General features: G+C 42.7%; 1 long non-coding RNA gene across 2 annotated transcripts; it reads left to right on the plus strand.

Annotated features, from left to right (window-relative positions):
• The first annotated feature begins 477 nt into the window (after positions 1-477).
• Positions 478-12,960, plus strand: LOC137345093 (uncharacterized). 2 transcript variants are annotated; one of them, XR_010957848.1, is made up of 3 exons: positions 478-854; positions 6,276-6,437; positions 12,591-12,960. It is a non-coding gene; the product is annotated as an uncharacterized lncRNA (long non-coding RNA). The 2 variants fall into 2 exon arrangements; XR_010957853.1 differs by having other exon boundaries at positions 478-821.
• Positions 12,961-15,667: the final 2,707 nt, after the last annotated feature.

Here is a 15,667-nt window from a genome sequence, read left to right on the forward strand (position 1 = left end):
GAACTAGGCTTAGGCTCCTCAATTGTCAATCATCAAGTGGCCGTATACTTTGACATGTAATGGAATATTATATTTACAGTCACTATAGGATAAATTCAGTGAGATGACACTCCCAGCATGGATCACCACTTGACAGAAACACTGATCAGAGAATTGGGTGCAGAGGTCAGCCAACCCAATAAGCAGTGCTCCCGATTAACAATGGACATTTGGGAGTACTGTAAATTGGGCATGCTGACATTCATGCCAGAATCTCTGCTCTGAACCTCCATCGAGCGAGACACCACAATGGGAGCACAGCCTTGCTGAATTAGCCTTTATATACCATCTCCTAGTAGGTCTATTTTAAGTCATCATTGAAAAGTCTGATTTCCTGATCGGGCACTTCCAATAAAGACTGGCACTTGCAGGGAGTGCCTGTGAACCACCCATTTCCTGGCCAGCACTTCCTGCAAGTGCCACTCTTTGCCAGGAGCGCCTGATCAGGGAAATAGCTTGGCAGCCCATCAATTTCTTTTGTCTTTAATTTTCTTGCTTGGTGTGGTACAGAGTCATACAAGAAGATCCACGTCTGGTCCCTGAAATATGCTGAATTAGCTAGTGTCAGCCAGGGAAGAATTACTCTCTGCGCCTTTCGATTAGAGAGAGGGGAAATCAGCGACGGATTCCTGCTCCTCCTCACTTTTCAGTGACTCCTGCTGAAAAATTCATACGTGGATGCCAGATGAGGACAGAACCGGGCTTGATTGTGATGTCTCCCACAATCAAATAACCTGCCAACATTCACTGTCTAGACTCGCACGTCAAGAATGGGCACTTGGGTGAGGTCATCCTTTGTGGACTCGTACCCCAGTGTGAGTCCGCACCTTCATAGGGAAGATGGGGAGAAAAAGGAGAGGAAAGAATTGGGTGAAAAGCTTTTTTTGCAAGAAAAATATATTGCAGTTCTGTGCTGCACTTAACAAAATATTCTGCTCCTCAAACTGCTCAAGTACACAGAAGGAATTGCTAGTTTACTTTAAATTTGTGAAATTGACAACGTGATCATGAAAAGAGATTTTTTAGCTTGGAAGTGTTTTAGTTAAAAATAAGATAGGAAGTGAATGTGTTCTATAGACTGAAAATGATCAATCACCAATAACAGGGCATCACCAGTATTTTCAGCTTCCTCACTTTTTGATTATATTTTGTGGGGGGGAGGGGTTTGTTAAATTTTCTTCAGCGATAAAGTGTGCTGTTTCCATGGTACCACCACCTAGCCTGCGTGACTCGTTATTGTTCTTTAAATAGATAACAAATAGTTTAAATAGATAAATGGTGTTTTGGTTGTTTGCCAGCAAAGTGTGACAGCACCACATGGGAGAGAAAGCTGTGACTTTAGCTGCTGCCATGGACAGAATGGGTTACTGCTATGGAACAAATCCAGGGTGTGTGTGAGCTGGGTACTTCTGTTCTGAGTTTTACTGGGTTCTTGTCCCACTTGTCTGGATCAGCCAGCTGTGAACTCGCCTGCAAATCTCATTACTTATATAAACTGCTTAAAGTGCAGCTGTTATAGCATTCTGTATTTCACGTAACCATGATATCCTGTTCATTTAGATTCACCCTGTTTGTTTAGGCAGTACTATTGTCAATAGTGCAGAGTAAGATATTGCTATAATATATGCCCAAATTATATTAGCCAAGATTTTTCGCTTTGGCAGAAATCCAGCAGAAAGTTGGTGTGGAGGTTTTGTGCCCGCCTGACTTCGTCAGCGCTGGTCCTGCCGAATATCTCTGGGGCCAGCCTAATTTGCATAATTTTAGCGGGTTCTCAGTGGGAGTCCAGCCAGCGCACAGAGCCTGCCTTGGAGGCATTAAGAATGGCTGCTGCAGGCCTCGGGCGGGTTGGTTATGGCCCAGGAAACAAACCTCCCATTCTCCCACTCAGCCACATGGCCCAGGGCAGGACTTGTAAGATGAGGAAAATCTGAGGGAAGAGAAGGTACATAATTCCAAATATATTCCTCATGATTATCTTTGGTATTGTTAGCTCTAACATTATTGTATGCCCTGTTTAAATTTCAGTTTAGTTTTATTCTCTCTACTGACATAGCACTTCACCCCAGCCAGACCTTGCGAGACCTAATGAGCTCATTGAACAGCGTCGCCAATTCAAACAACAGCATCTGATTAACTATTCATATGCACAGTTGCACTTCAATATAATACTCTACTTCTTATCACCATGTTTCCCCTGGGTACCTAGACGTGCTTTCCTATGACCTATCCTGATGCTTCACCGGGTGCCTTCTGAAGGCCAGTGTCCCAAAAGGTGCTTGGCTGATTGAATCAACATTATACTGCTGCAGTTTTCTCAATTGCAAAACAGTAAGAGGCATCGCTGTTTGATAAAGCACCTGAGTGAAGGATCTGAATTACGTATCTGGGATTAACATTCCTCATTATTAATAATAAAATACACAGCACAGTAACATAGGCGCTTGCTGTTAATATAAAATGGATTTAATTTTCAATGTTTTGTAAATTAATATAAAAAACACTAATTGTGCAAAAACATCCAAATGGCCCCTTGCAGTTGGCCAATAATCTTCCCACTTCACTTAATACAATATCCCAGTAACTGTACACTGAATTTATTCTGAAAAATGTGTCCAGGAAGAAACCTTGGGGCTTTTCTGTTGACTACATTCCTGAGTAGCATCTTGCTTTAGATTTGGAAACCATCTGAAAAACAAATGAATTAGTTAACCAGCCCCACCGTTGCCAAGAATTAAACACTGAATATTATCCTTCATGTTCCTTAAACTCACCAAGTCTGATCTGGAGTAAAATGTTCACTTTTCCATTCAGCTGTGCAACCATGGAGTGCTGCACACGTTAATCATCAATAACCTTTAACAATCTTTAACAAGCTAAAACTAGACGGCAATAATTTCTGCGGAAGATCACGGAAACCCCAGCGTCACAGCGTAAATGGCTGTTTCTGCAGGGTATCTGCTGATCTTCCACAGAAGTTACAGCAGGAGATCGAAGAGCCCCTGTGGTAATTGTACCAGGGTATTCGTTCAATTGTCGATGTTGCTTGAAACATTTTGGAGAAAGAGGAATTCTCAGAGTGCAAGACACAGATTCTTTTATACCTGATTTATTTAAATTTTCTCATAGAATGGAAAGTATTTTTTGAATCATAGAAATATAATTTTAACAGCCTCCAGCCTTGAATGTAAATATTATTAGTGTACTAAAATAAGAAACCCATTTCACAAAATGTCTTTTCAATCTGAGCAAAGAAATTTTAAAGGCATTCTGTGCTCATATCAAAATCCACAATAACAACTTGTCTTGTCTTGTATGTCTTGCGTGTTTACGGTGACACGCATCTTCCATTTATTGAACTAGAAGAACATGTCTGTTCTTATGTCACTCTTTAATATAGTTGTAAAGTTTGCCAGATGCTTGTTTAATTTGTTAGAAGTCAGTAATGCATACACTGTGGAAGCTCTTAACCTTTTGATATCAGCATGTTAATCATAGAATCATAGAAAGTTATGGCACAGAAGGAGGCAATTTGGCCCATTGTATCCATGCTGGCTGAAAAAGAGCTATCCAGCTTAATCCCACTTTCTAGCACTTGGTCCGTAGCCCTGTAGGTTACGGCACTTCAAGTGCACATCCAAATACTTTTTAAGTACTTGAAGTGTTGAATGTTAAGTGTTATGTAATGTACACGTTGAGAAGCTGTGAATTACTGAAAGTAGGGTGGGCCTGTACAACTTTCAGTACTATATGCTGACCGTATTATGGGTATTTTCTTTTCCACTGCTATCCCAATGCGTGCTTCATTTATACCACAAGTCAAGTTGCCTTCATTCCTTAAATATGAAAATTCTGGATTTCAATTTCAGGCCTAATGTTACTATTTTGTACAAAGGTTGGATCGCTAGCCATCTAACATATTACAATTGTAGTACATCCAAAAAATAAAGGGGTCTTGATTTGTGCTCAAGTAAGTATTTTTCAGATAGAGGAGTTATATAACATAAAGCACAGCAGGGAGGAGAGAGATCTCGAGACAGAGAGGTAGTGTGAAGAAAGAGCAGGAGTAAGCAAATAGAAAGACAGACAGCACTGGAGAGAAGAGGGACTAGCAGCTAGGAGTGGTTTTATGTTACACCATCTCTTATGCAATATAAAAAGCAGAATCATTATTGCACAGAAAGAAGTTGCTTTAGCAATGCTCTGTGAGACCCATAAACCTTTAATCATAAACCACTGCTGTAAAACGGCACTGGTGGTATAGTAAGTTTGAATTATGTTGGTGCTGGACTGTGGCAATGGGTGATGAAGCTTCAGTTCATGCATCACTGAGCTGCAAACCCAGCTGCACTGCTTGAAATGGAAAAGTCAGGGAGATGGTCATTTTAGGTACTGTGGAGGTAACATTGTAACATGGGTTGGGAGGTTGGGAGTAGGGATAAAGGGAATGTTCTCTGATTGTGAGGATGTGATAAGTGGCATTTCTCAGGGATCTGTACTGGGGCCTCAACTTTTCACCATATAAATGATTTGGATGAAGGAATGTAGAGTTGTATGTCCAAGTTTGCAGATGACACTAAGTTAGGAGGCACAGTAAATTGTAGAGATGGGAGCAGGAAGTTGCAAATGGACATAGAAAAAGTGGTCAAAACTGTGGCAGATAGAGTTCAATGTGGGGAGGTGTGAGGTCATCCACTTTGGATCCGAGAAAGACAAAGCGCAATATTTTCTTAATGGGGAAAGACTAGGAGCTGTGAAGGAGCAAAGGGATTTAGATGTCCATGCACACAAATCACTAAAAGCTAATACACAGCTACAAAAAAAATGGCGAATGCAATGTTGGCCTTTATCTCAAAGGGGTTGGAATATAAAAGTGAAGAAGTGATGCTTCGGTTGTACAGAGCCTTGGTCAGACATTTTCTGGAGTACTGGTTCAGTTTTGGGCATCATGCCTCAGGAATGATATATTGACCTTGGAGGGGGTACAATGCAGATTCACCAGAATGAAAAAGGGCTAAATTATGAGGACAGGTTGCATAAACTTGGTGTTTATTCCCTCATGAGGAAGGAAATAAGTTCAAATAGGAATCGTTCCTGCATTCAGATTAGTTCATACTCTGGCGGGGTTAGCGTTAGAGGACACAGGCAGGCACCAACCTCTGGCAATTTTGGAGCCATGGTGTTTATTCATAGGACGTGACTAACACAGATCTTATTATTGTCCATGAAAAATGTATCATTTCCCTGAAAATATTTTATTAGAGCCAGTTAGTTAATGGTACACTTATTTTAACTATTATGTAGGGAAAAACAGGAAACCAAGAATGGCTTAAAGTAAGATGATCAGAAACATTGGACTCTCAGCTGGATGAACTGCGATTAAAACCCAGCGGCAATTTTCAGTAGAGCCCAAAGTCTGCAGAGCGGCCTCTCCACCTGGCCATTGGTGCTGGCATGAGGCCCAAGTCAGTTTGAGGTCCAGGCTTCATTAACATGCTGCCAGCGAGCTGCGGACGCCAAGCGGGCACCCCACTGCAGCTCACCAGTTCTGGAAGCGTGGGAAATCAGCTGGCTCCCTGAACGGCCAGCAGAGTGGGTCTGTGGGGAGGGGAGGAAGGTGATCCCTGGGGGAGCCTCAAAAGGGCTGGCAGCAGGCCAGAGTTTTTTAGCTGGGCCCAGGAGGAGCACTCCTGCTTCTCCTGAGCTCTCCAAAAAATGTTTGCTGGGATGTATTTGAGCAGCCTTGCCCATTTGTACCTGAAAATTGCAATTGGGGTCCTACAATCAGCGTAGGACCCCGATTTGCATATTTAGACAGTTTTACACCTGTTTAAGCTGATTATGCTGCCTGCCCATACACAGGCCTGCCTGAAAATTGCATCCATGGATGCCAATGGGTTACCCCCACCATGTTATTTGGAGGGGTTATTTTGTTCTTTGCTTGGCTGTTTATGGAAAAGGGGGGGAAACTTGGTGAGAATGGATCCTTTCCCTTTTCATTCATGAGGATAACTCAAGGAGTTGCACTGGAGATGTCTCTGCACTGATCCTTGATGGCAGAAAATGAGGAGGAACTGAAACGGCCCTACGGAGAACTAGAAAACAAGCATATTTTAAAGGGGAAGAGGCACAGATAAATCTGACTATCTGGCTTATGGCAATGGGCATCTATTTAGTTTAGTTAAAGCTGGATAAAAAGTGAACATTTTGTTTAATATTTTCCTTTTGTTTTTTAGGCTACTCTACCAAACTGCCTGAATCATTAAAAATGAGCCAAGTAATAGAATTGGCATTTACCATATATCCACCTCAAGGAGCCAAGTTGGGTGATCGGTCCGTTTACCGGTCAACATGGGTGAGGCCAATAGTGAATGGAGAAGAGGGATACAAATATATATGTAAGTAGGAAAAAAAAACTCTGTTTTTTGACTAACCAGAGCTGCTCTATAACCAACTTTAAATGTACCATGTTTACTGTCAAAGAAGGCTACATCCACTTGCAGTGCCACTATGGCAGGCATCATCATGAAGTACTGCTGTGGAGTTGGGCAGACAACGTAGAAATCTTCTAAATTCAAAGGGAAAATTTCTACAAGACAAAGAACAAGTATCCAACCTGATTGTTGGAGCACCACACGAGCAGGAAGACCCAAGTTTGAATCCATTGCACTGAGTAGAAGCAAAACATTTTCTTGAAGCAGAAAGAAAAGCAATAGGGGAGTCCTCATCTGTCCTGGGCTTCTGGCTGCTGATAGTTAATATTCCTGGAGGAGACCACCCTAATCAAATGGCGGAACAGGCTCAAGGAACTGAATAGCCTACTTCTGTTCCTATATTCCACCCACTCACTCTCTTGGTGCAGAGGTGAGATAGGTGGTCTGGCAGGGACAAAGATAAGGATAAAAATAAATACTTTACTAAGAATGACTGACTGGAAATTTTATCTTTAAGTGTGTACTGGTTTGTTTTCTTTAATTGACAATTACTAATACTACTAGACCAAAGCAAAATTATTGACTCTCCCATTATATTATATTGAGGCACAAGTTATGTTGATTAATGGTTGACCATTCCAGATCCATTGGGATCCTCTATCAATCAACAGATGGAATACGATGCCAGCTTCAGTAATTTCAGGAGGCTAGAGGCTGGAGAGAGAGGAATGGCTTGTGGTATCTGTTTTAGCTGTGCTCAGTTAGACCATAATGAATTGAATTAGAGCTTTCCTAGTGGAAAGCAATGTTAAAATTAACAATTGAACCACACAACATGGACTAACAGCTAAAATCAAAGTTTAGGCAGAAAACCAGGTTCAACCATGGAAACCTTCAGATGCAGTTTATGCCAGCCACATCATGTGTAGCCGGGTTTCATTCATTTTTACACTAGCAGTAGGAGTACTGCATGAGATGTTAGTTCCTGATAGACTGTGTCAACTCGGCTCAATTGGTAGTATTCCTGCCTCTAGATGAAAAGGTTATGAGTAAGACTCCATACAAGGATTTTTTTTTATTCGTTCATGGATGTGGGCGTCGCTAGCAAGGCCAGCATTTATTGCCCATCCCTAATTGCCCTTGAGAAGGTGGTGGTGAGCCGCCTTCTTGAACCGTTGCAGTCCGTGTGGGGGGGTGAAGATTCTCCCACAGTACTGTTAGGTAGGTAGTTCCAGGATTTTGACCCAGCGACGATGAAGGAACGGCGATATATTTCCAAGTCAGGATGGTGTGTGACTTGGAGGGGAATGTGCAGGTGGTGTTGTTCTCATGTGTCTGCTGCCCTTGTCCTACCAGGTGGTAGAGGTCGTGGGTTTGGGAGGTGCTGTCGAAAAAGCCTTGTCGAGTTGCTGCAGTGCATCTTGTAGATGGTACACACTGCAGCCACGGTTCGCCGGTGGTGTAGGGAGTGAATGTTTAGGGTGGTGGATGGTGTGCCAATCAAGCGGGCTGCTTTGTCCTGGATGGTGTCGAGCTTCTTGAGTGTTGTTGGAGCTGCACTCATCCAGGCAAGTGGAGAATATTCCATCACACTCCTGACTTGTGCCTTGTAGATGGTGGCAAGGCTTTGGGGAGTCAGGAGGTGAGTCACTCGCCGCAGAATACCCAGCCTCTGACCTGCTCATGTAGCCATAGTATTTATGTGGCTGGTCCAGTTAAGTTTCTGGTCCAGGTGACCCCCAGGATGTTGACGGTGGGGGATTTGGCGATGGTAATGCCGTTGAATGTCAAGGGGAGGTGGTTAGACTCTCTCTTTTTGGAGATGGTCATTGCCCCTAGGACACTGCCCTGAGGAACTCCTGCAGCAATGTCCTGGGGCTGAGATGATTGGCCTTCAACAACCACTACCATCTTCCTTTGTGCTAGTGTGACTCCAGCCACTGGAGAGTTTTCCCCCTGATTCCCATTGACTTCAATTTTACGAGGGCTAACCTTGGTATCCCACCCTTGCCTCCTTCGTCCTCTTGTTTGAGCCTCAGCAGGTCTGTGCTGCCATGCTTCCTGCTTCTGTTGTTCCGTATGGTGTGACAGCCTCAAACCCGATCCCAGCAACATCCCCCATCTTTCCCAGCACTACCGCAGACAATGAAGTAAAATAGTGCAGCTGCAGCCAAAAGTCAGTTCTCCAATAGCACTGTAGTGTCAAAACCATCCCAAACTCAGCCAAAAGAGCTAAAAATGGCTCCAAAAATCCCCAACAGCCTAAAATGACTATTCAGAGACATAACTTAATAAAAGTCAGTATCCCTTTAAATACCACTGTTGCAGCCTGTTTCCTGAATGTTTCCTCATGCCTTGCTGGGCAGGCTAAAAATGATGGACTCAACCGCTGCCAGGCACCAATTTCCCAAAAGACTCCTAGTACAAGCGCAGTATGCCTAATTAAATATTTTAATGAGCCCAACTTTCACTTCAGGCGGCTGCCAGGAGCACCTAAGAAGCTCCTTAACCAATATGGTGGCTGCCGCATTTCGTGTGCACTTCCTCATGAGACAACCCATCATGAAATTGAATGCCCATTTAATGCCCGAAAACTGTGCAAAGCCGTAGCATTATGTAGTTATTAGAAAACTATACTGAAGGCTCAATTTAGTGGAGTTTTACTTCAGCACAAAAAATTTTGTCCTCATGAATGATATTCAGAGCTTCAATTTGAATGAACAGGAGGTGCTAATGCCACTTTTGAGCAACAGGAAAATCGTTCAAGAAAGGGTCCTTTTCTGGCACTAAAGAAATGTGTTTTGACCCCGAAATTCCTCAGGGAATGACATGGGGAATAAAACAGGTGCAAGATGGGGGAACAAAATCAGCTGGGACTTGGGAAAGTCGGGTCTACACCCAGAAAAGAATCTGCGTGTAGTTTCTGGCAGGGCGTCGGGCAAGCAGAACTGCCACCCATCCCATGCATGGCCCCTGATGTCTTAAAGAGGTGGGACTGACAGGATAGCTTTCCCCACCGGAATTACCACGGCTCCTGCTTCCTTTCTGCCCAGAAATCTGGACGCTAGGAAGAATCCAGCATCCAGGTCATTTTATGGGCTGAAGTGGGGCCCACCTGAAGTGCCCAGGGATAGATCCTGGACTGGACACTTATAAAGGGGCCGTTTGGCAACTATATAAAAAAAGTTCCAACTGGGGGCCTCCGGAGTGGCTTGCCAGTGCCACCTTTTCCTCCTTCCTCTCCCCACCAACAGGCACTCAAGATGAGCCTGTACTGGCATGGGCACCTGTACTAGTATGAGCACCTGCCAGCATTATTGTAGTTAGTTGGCACTGTTCTGACCCTAGATACTTAAGTAGGGCCAGGAGTGGCAATCAGCAGCACATTGGGATTCCAGCTCCACCAGATTACACCAGCGCAGTGGCCCTGAGGATTTAGAGGACTTTGTTCCAAACTTGTCCTGGTGTCAACTATCAGTTTTATCTAGGGGGAAGGGAGATTCAGGAAAGTAGAAACAAATGAGCATAGTTGTGAAAGCAATAGAAAATTAACTGTTTTCATCTAAAAGGCTGACACTTGATGGCTCCTGAACTGGAGTTGGTGCTGCATGAGGTGCTTGAAAGAAAGAAAGAAAGATTTGCATTTACATATCATCTTCACGACCTCAGGACGCCCCAAAGTGCTTTACAGCCAATTAAGGACTTTTGAAGTGTAGTCACTGTTGTAATGCAGGAAACACGGTAGCCAATTTTGCGGACAGCAAAGTCCCGCAAACAGCAATGAAATAAATGACCAAGTAATCTGTTTTAGTGTTGTTGGTTGAGGGATAAATATTGGCCAGGACGTCAGAATGGGGGAAGGAAAATTGTGGTCAGGGCAGGATCATGATGGTAGGCCTCACTGCCCGATTTTCCTGCCTTTTCATTCAGAGTAGCGGCCTCCAGTACTACACTCGGTTCCAAGTGAGCCAGGGAAGTAGAAAGTCCTGGTATTAGAGGGTCCCTGCCAGTGCATCTGCCCATCCTGATGACATTTGCTTTGTAAGGGACAGACAGAGGATTTGCCCCTTACTTGGCATGTCAGAAAATCCCAGGGCCCTAATGCAACTGCATCCCTGCCATTTTCCAATGGGTTCCGACACACTCCTACTTGGATTATCAGGGCCAATGTGTTTATCTGCAAATTTTTTTAAATGGTAAAGTCCACACATCCCTGTTTTCTACCATAAAGTTCCACATTCTACTTATCCGGCCCAGAACCCGTCATATCCACTTAAACATCTGTGAAAGAAGTTGTCCAAGATTATCACAGGAAATCCATTCTAATACATTCAGGAGAATGCCAGTAATGAACTGAGAACATTTTTTGGGTGGGACTGGGAGATTAAAGAAAATTCATCATTGCCTTTATAGTACTGACTTTATGAATGTGCACTGCTGGTAGAGCCCATCCCCCACCGGCAGTACTCATTCAGAAAATTGGCCCTTATCTGTGGGAATAGGATATAAGGGTGGATTTTACCAATTCATGCAGGGCCCACTTAACTCTGTGTCCAAATTCACCATGTGTGTTCCCAGCTTGTGAACCTCCACACCAGGAGCGCAAATTTGTAAAATTTACCCTATTAGTTCCAATAGGTATTTGTGGACTTTAATTAAATTCAAAATGATGTGCTTTGTTAAAATAAAAGCTCTAAACCGTTATTATCCTTATTTTTACTTATTTTGTAAATATGAGTATAACTGTGAACTTCAAAAAAAATTCTAGTGAATTACGTCTTAGCTTGTTTCATACAATTGCATTTTCAGTAATTCCCAAGAACAAGAGTCATCAAATTGATGTAAAACATATCAAGTAGCTGTTCTAGTTTATAAATTTAATCCACTTGAATGTGATTATTCACTGTGTAAATTAAGAGCCAGGTTAAATGCTCTGTTTTAAATAATAGTTTGATGTACTGTTTATTCAGTAAGTAATTACCAGTTGATTGAAGAACGCTGTTTTGTACGTGCTGTAGATTGTTTCCTGAAGAGCTCTTTTTCTCTCTAATTGCTTGTGCATCTCAGATTCTTCCACAGCAGATTAACATAAGACTGCGAGCTATGTTTTTTTTTATGTTCCCTTACAAAGCAGCAGCAGCAGCCCTCATTGAAAGAAACCCATTAACTTTATGTTTTTAATTGTATTTTTCCTCAGAATACAACAATTCACTAAAATTGCTATTTAGTTATCAAAAAGCTGAAGGACCCTGGAGTACTTGACTGTATATGCTGGATCCTTGCCTACAGCTATGTTACACACTACAACGCAAATTTGATCAATACTCAGTAAAGACTAGAGGCTTTATTTTTTATAGAATCATACAGCACAGAAGGAGGCCATTTCGTCCATCGTGCCTGTGCCGGCTCTTTGAAAGAGCTATCCAATTAGTCCCACTCATCTGCTCGTTCCCCATTGCCCTGCATTTTTTTCTTTTCAAGTAAATGTCTAATTCCCTTTTGCTTCAGATTTTTATTTGTTTTTACTCATGATTTGGTCACTTTCATTAATATTGCTGCATGATTTTTCATATTGCCACTATTTTACATTTTTCTAATCAAGCAAGATATTAAATTGAAATGATGGCCCCGATTTTAACTCATGGTGGGAATCAAGGGAGTGGGGGCCAAAGCCGGTGGTGAACCATCCGGTCCCCTGGAGCCTAAAGTCGGGGAAATTTTAACCCCCGGGCCTTATTACTATTTCTTAACGGTGACCGAAGGACTGGTGCCCGGCACTCGGATAAGTGGCAGGGAAGAGATTCGAAAAGGCCTCCTGTTTGGAGAGGTGGGGCCTGGGGCAGGGGAGGCCTAAACTTTCCTTGTGTGGCCCAGAAGAGCACTCCTGTGACTGCTCGCCCAAGTTTCCATCAATTTAAATTAATGGGCTGAAAGTCGTGGGGAGTGTTAAAGATGAAAATTTGCTTCACTGTTCTAACCAACTGAATCAAACTCCCAATTGTCACTTAAACAGGAATTCAATGTAACCAGCTAAAGGCAAACGGTTTAAATAATATTATTAATAGAAAAACATGACACTGTAAATGTAAGTTCTTTTATTTTTTCTGTCTTTTTTAGTATCTGGTCACCCAATCCTGCAGGAAGCCAAAATCCAAGTTGTTGGTGATTTGGTAGCTAGATCAATCTTTGAGAGAAACCAGAGACTGACATTGAATCAGAAATTTTCTACCATACTTGAAAAGGCGATCGAAGCATTGGCCAATTAGCTAGAACTTTGAGTCAGCTGTCCACATGAAGTGTCCTCAGGAAAATAAGATGTCTGTTTCATTCTATGAAGGTGCAGAGCCAGAGGAAATACTACTGAAGCAAAAAATAAATGATCTGCAGTGGAGTTTGCACGGTAACACTTGTGGGCATAAAATGGCAGAGGATCAGGACTGGTTTGAATGTTTCATGGGTAGCCTGATATATTTTAAACTGGTAACAATTATGTGAAATATTAAATACTCTATTTTCTCTTTCTATGGTTGCTTAATCACTGAGCACATTTAGATTATTTAAAGGATTAATCATTTGTGTTTAACAAATGTACTATGAATATTATAAAATTAGGGGCACCTTGGTTAAGAGATTTCAGCAATGGTTCTAATAAATTAGGGATGAAGATCCTTGCCCACTCCCGTACCCACTCTCGCATCGGAGGTGTGGCGGTCAGGGTGGGGTCACTTAATTTGAATGCTACCAGTAGTCATCTGTGCCACTACAGTTGCTTCTTGGGCACCCGCCAGAGAAAGAGGAGTGGGAAAAGTGGCACTGGTCAGCCGCTAGTGCCACAGTCTGCCAGCGATTGGAATTGTTGTTTTAATTAAGCATAATCAGCCCCCTTTATAAAGGAGCCTACATTAGTAATAGAGCTGCAGTTGCCCCAGGTGCAAAGGTCAGGAGAAAGAAGCAGAGACCCAGATCGACAGGTCTTCACCCTTCTCATGTTGCCCTGAAGAGAGTGGAGGTTGACGCCAGTCAGAGGCATGCTCAATGAATCATGAGGGGACATTAATGGCCTTCTGCCTCATCTCCTGGGTCATTCACTTGCAGGACACCCAGAAAGCATGGCAATGTGACTTGCCCCCAGACTCCTGCTGACTAGAGTGTCTGTGGTGGTCCTGGGGCAGACCAAAGACTTACAGGTAGGGCTATTTACATATCCCCCCTCTGGATCTTCAGCTGGAATTGAGTCCCTCTGGCTGCCAGCTGCTGAGGAACGGTCCAGCGCCAGAGCAAGATTCCCGGTGATCCAAGGGATGGACAGGAACAACACACTTTGGATGTGCTGATCCAGTCTAGAGCCAGCATTGGGTGGGGGGAGGGGGGGGCAGGAAATTCTGCCCTATTTTCTGGAGACCTGAAAGAAGTGTTAGGAGGATGGTATAGAAATCACATTGGCACCATGTCCCACCACTTTAATTAGTGAATCCAGTTAAACAACCTATAAAAAATAAAGCCAGACACACAAATAGGATCTTGCACAACATGCTTTAATGTTACAATCTCATACATTTTTAAGTACATGTTAAAACACAATTATAAACTGGCAGACTTTACAGCAGAAGAATTGTTTATTTAGTTATCTGTTATTGCCAACGATAATGACTTGTTGGCATATGTGAGAATTAGAAGCAGCCTGCAGGTAAGAGGATGAGAACATTAGTGATTTGGGTGACACCCATAAGATGAGGATGAGTTGGAAGGTGAGCAATTGTTTTTTTTTGGCTATGTTCCTTAAAAGACACTTATAGTTTATTTGAGGGTTTATAATTTCAGTAAAGAAAATGGTACTAGTAGAATTTGTGTCTTTAGTGGCTGGGCATAATGCAGCAGCTGAGTGCAGTGCGGAGAGGTAAACTGGGCAGGGAGGATTGCACGTCTAACAGAGCCCCGCCAATCATCCTTCCATTCATCTAGATGGAAAGACACTCAGGCAGCCTCTATTATAGGTGTACGATCCTCCCTACCCAACTTTCCTCTTTGCACTGCATCCAGGCGATGCTTTACGCAGAGACACTAAAGATAAAAATATACCCCATAGTATCTAAAATCTTATTTTAAATTCACAAGCTTTCGGAGATTTTCTCCTTCCTCAGGCAAATGTTTACAATTGTCAACCCCAGTCCATCACCGGCATCTCCACATCATATCTAAAATCTGTTAGACTAATTCCACTGCTCTATATAAAGATTTGTAGGAACTTGAGGTGTGTGCTTGATCTTTTAGGAATTGTACTACTGAATTGTGACAGGTGGCATCTGTAATATGTAGAGGCAGCAGAGAAATGCATTCAACTTTAATGAGTTTAGTCTTCCTATATGACCAGGCCATTCTACCTGTCTTGAGGAGGGTAAATTTTTTTGCCGTGTAGGTTCGCCTGTCACTGTTAAACCTAATTAGCAGAAGCTAGTCTAGGTACATGCAAAGATGAAAGAAGTCTACACATGCACAAGGATATCTTGTATAAGGGACATAGGCTCCATTTTTGGTAGTTTAGTTTGTACATATCTGGTTCCTAACCTAATTGGCAGCTCTTCTGGCACCCTCCTGCTGAAGTAGGAGTGCATTTTTGGCCCCAAGATCTTCACAAAGGAAATAGCTGGGCAAAAAAAAAGCGAAGGGAGTAATTTTAACCTAACCCGCCTGGCGTTTTACATGCAGCCCAACTTTACTTTCCATTGTCTGCAAAATCTGCAACAGCTCAATTTAAATATTGAAATGAAAGTTAATTAGCACTTGCATGATTCCCAATTTTCTTGTGGGGAATGCATTGTGTAATCAGCTTGATGACTGTTATGAATTCCGGTCTGCTGTAGATACTTTCTTGGGTTCAGTGTCTGCCTTATTTGTTGTCTGTGTCCAGTTCCCTTTAGCAGTCTGAGCATTTTAGTTTTATGGGAGTTGACTCACACTGCCCTGCACTTGTGCGAGAAAACAACACGGGGATGTTACAATAGTATCTCCTTATGATCTGGAATGGGCATTCGTATTTTTCGCATGTGTGTCTCTTCATTCGCTTCAATGGCAAATCGGATTAACGCTAGATGAGGCCAAGTTTAGTTATCAAAAAGCTGAAGGACCCTGGAGTAAGGTGAACGTACAGAGTAAAAGTTTCGAGCAGATTCACTTAGTTCAATCGATACAACTTA

Source organism: Heptranchias perlo, chromosome 1, assembly GCF_035084215.1.
Source record: "Heptranchias perlo isolate sHepPer1 chromosome 1, sHepPer1.hap1, whole genome shotgun sequence".
In the NCBI taxonomy this organism is placed as follows: domain Eukaryota; kingdom Metazoa; phylum Chordata; class Chondrichthyes; order Hexanchiformes; family Hexanchidae; genus Heptranchias; species Heptranchias perlo.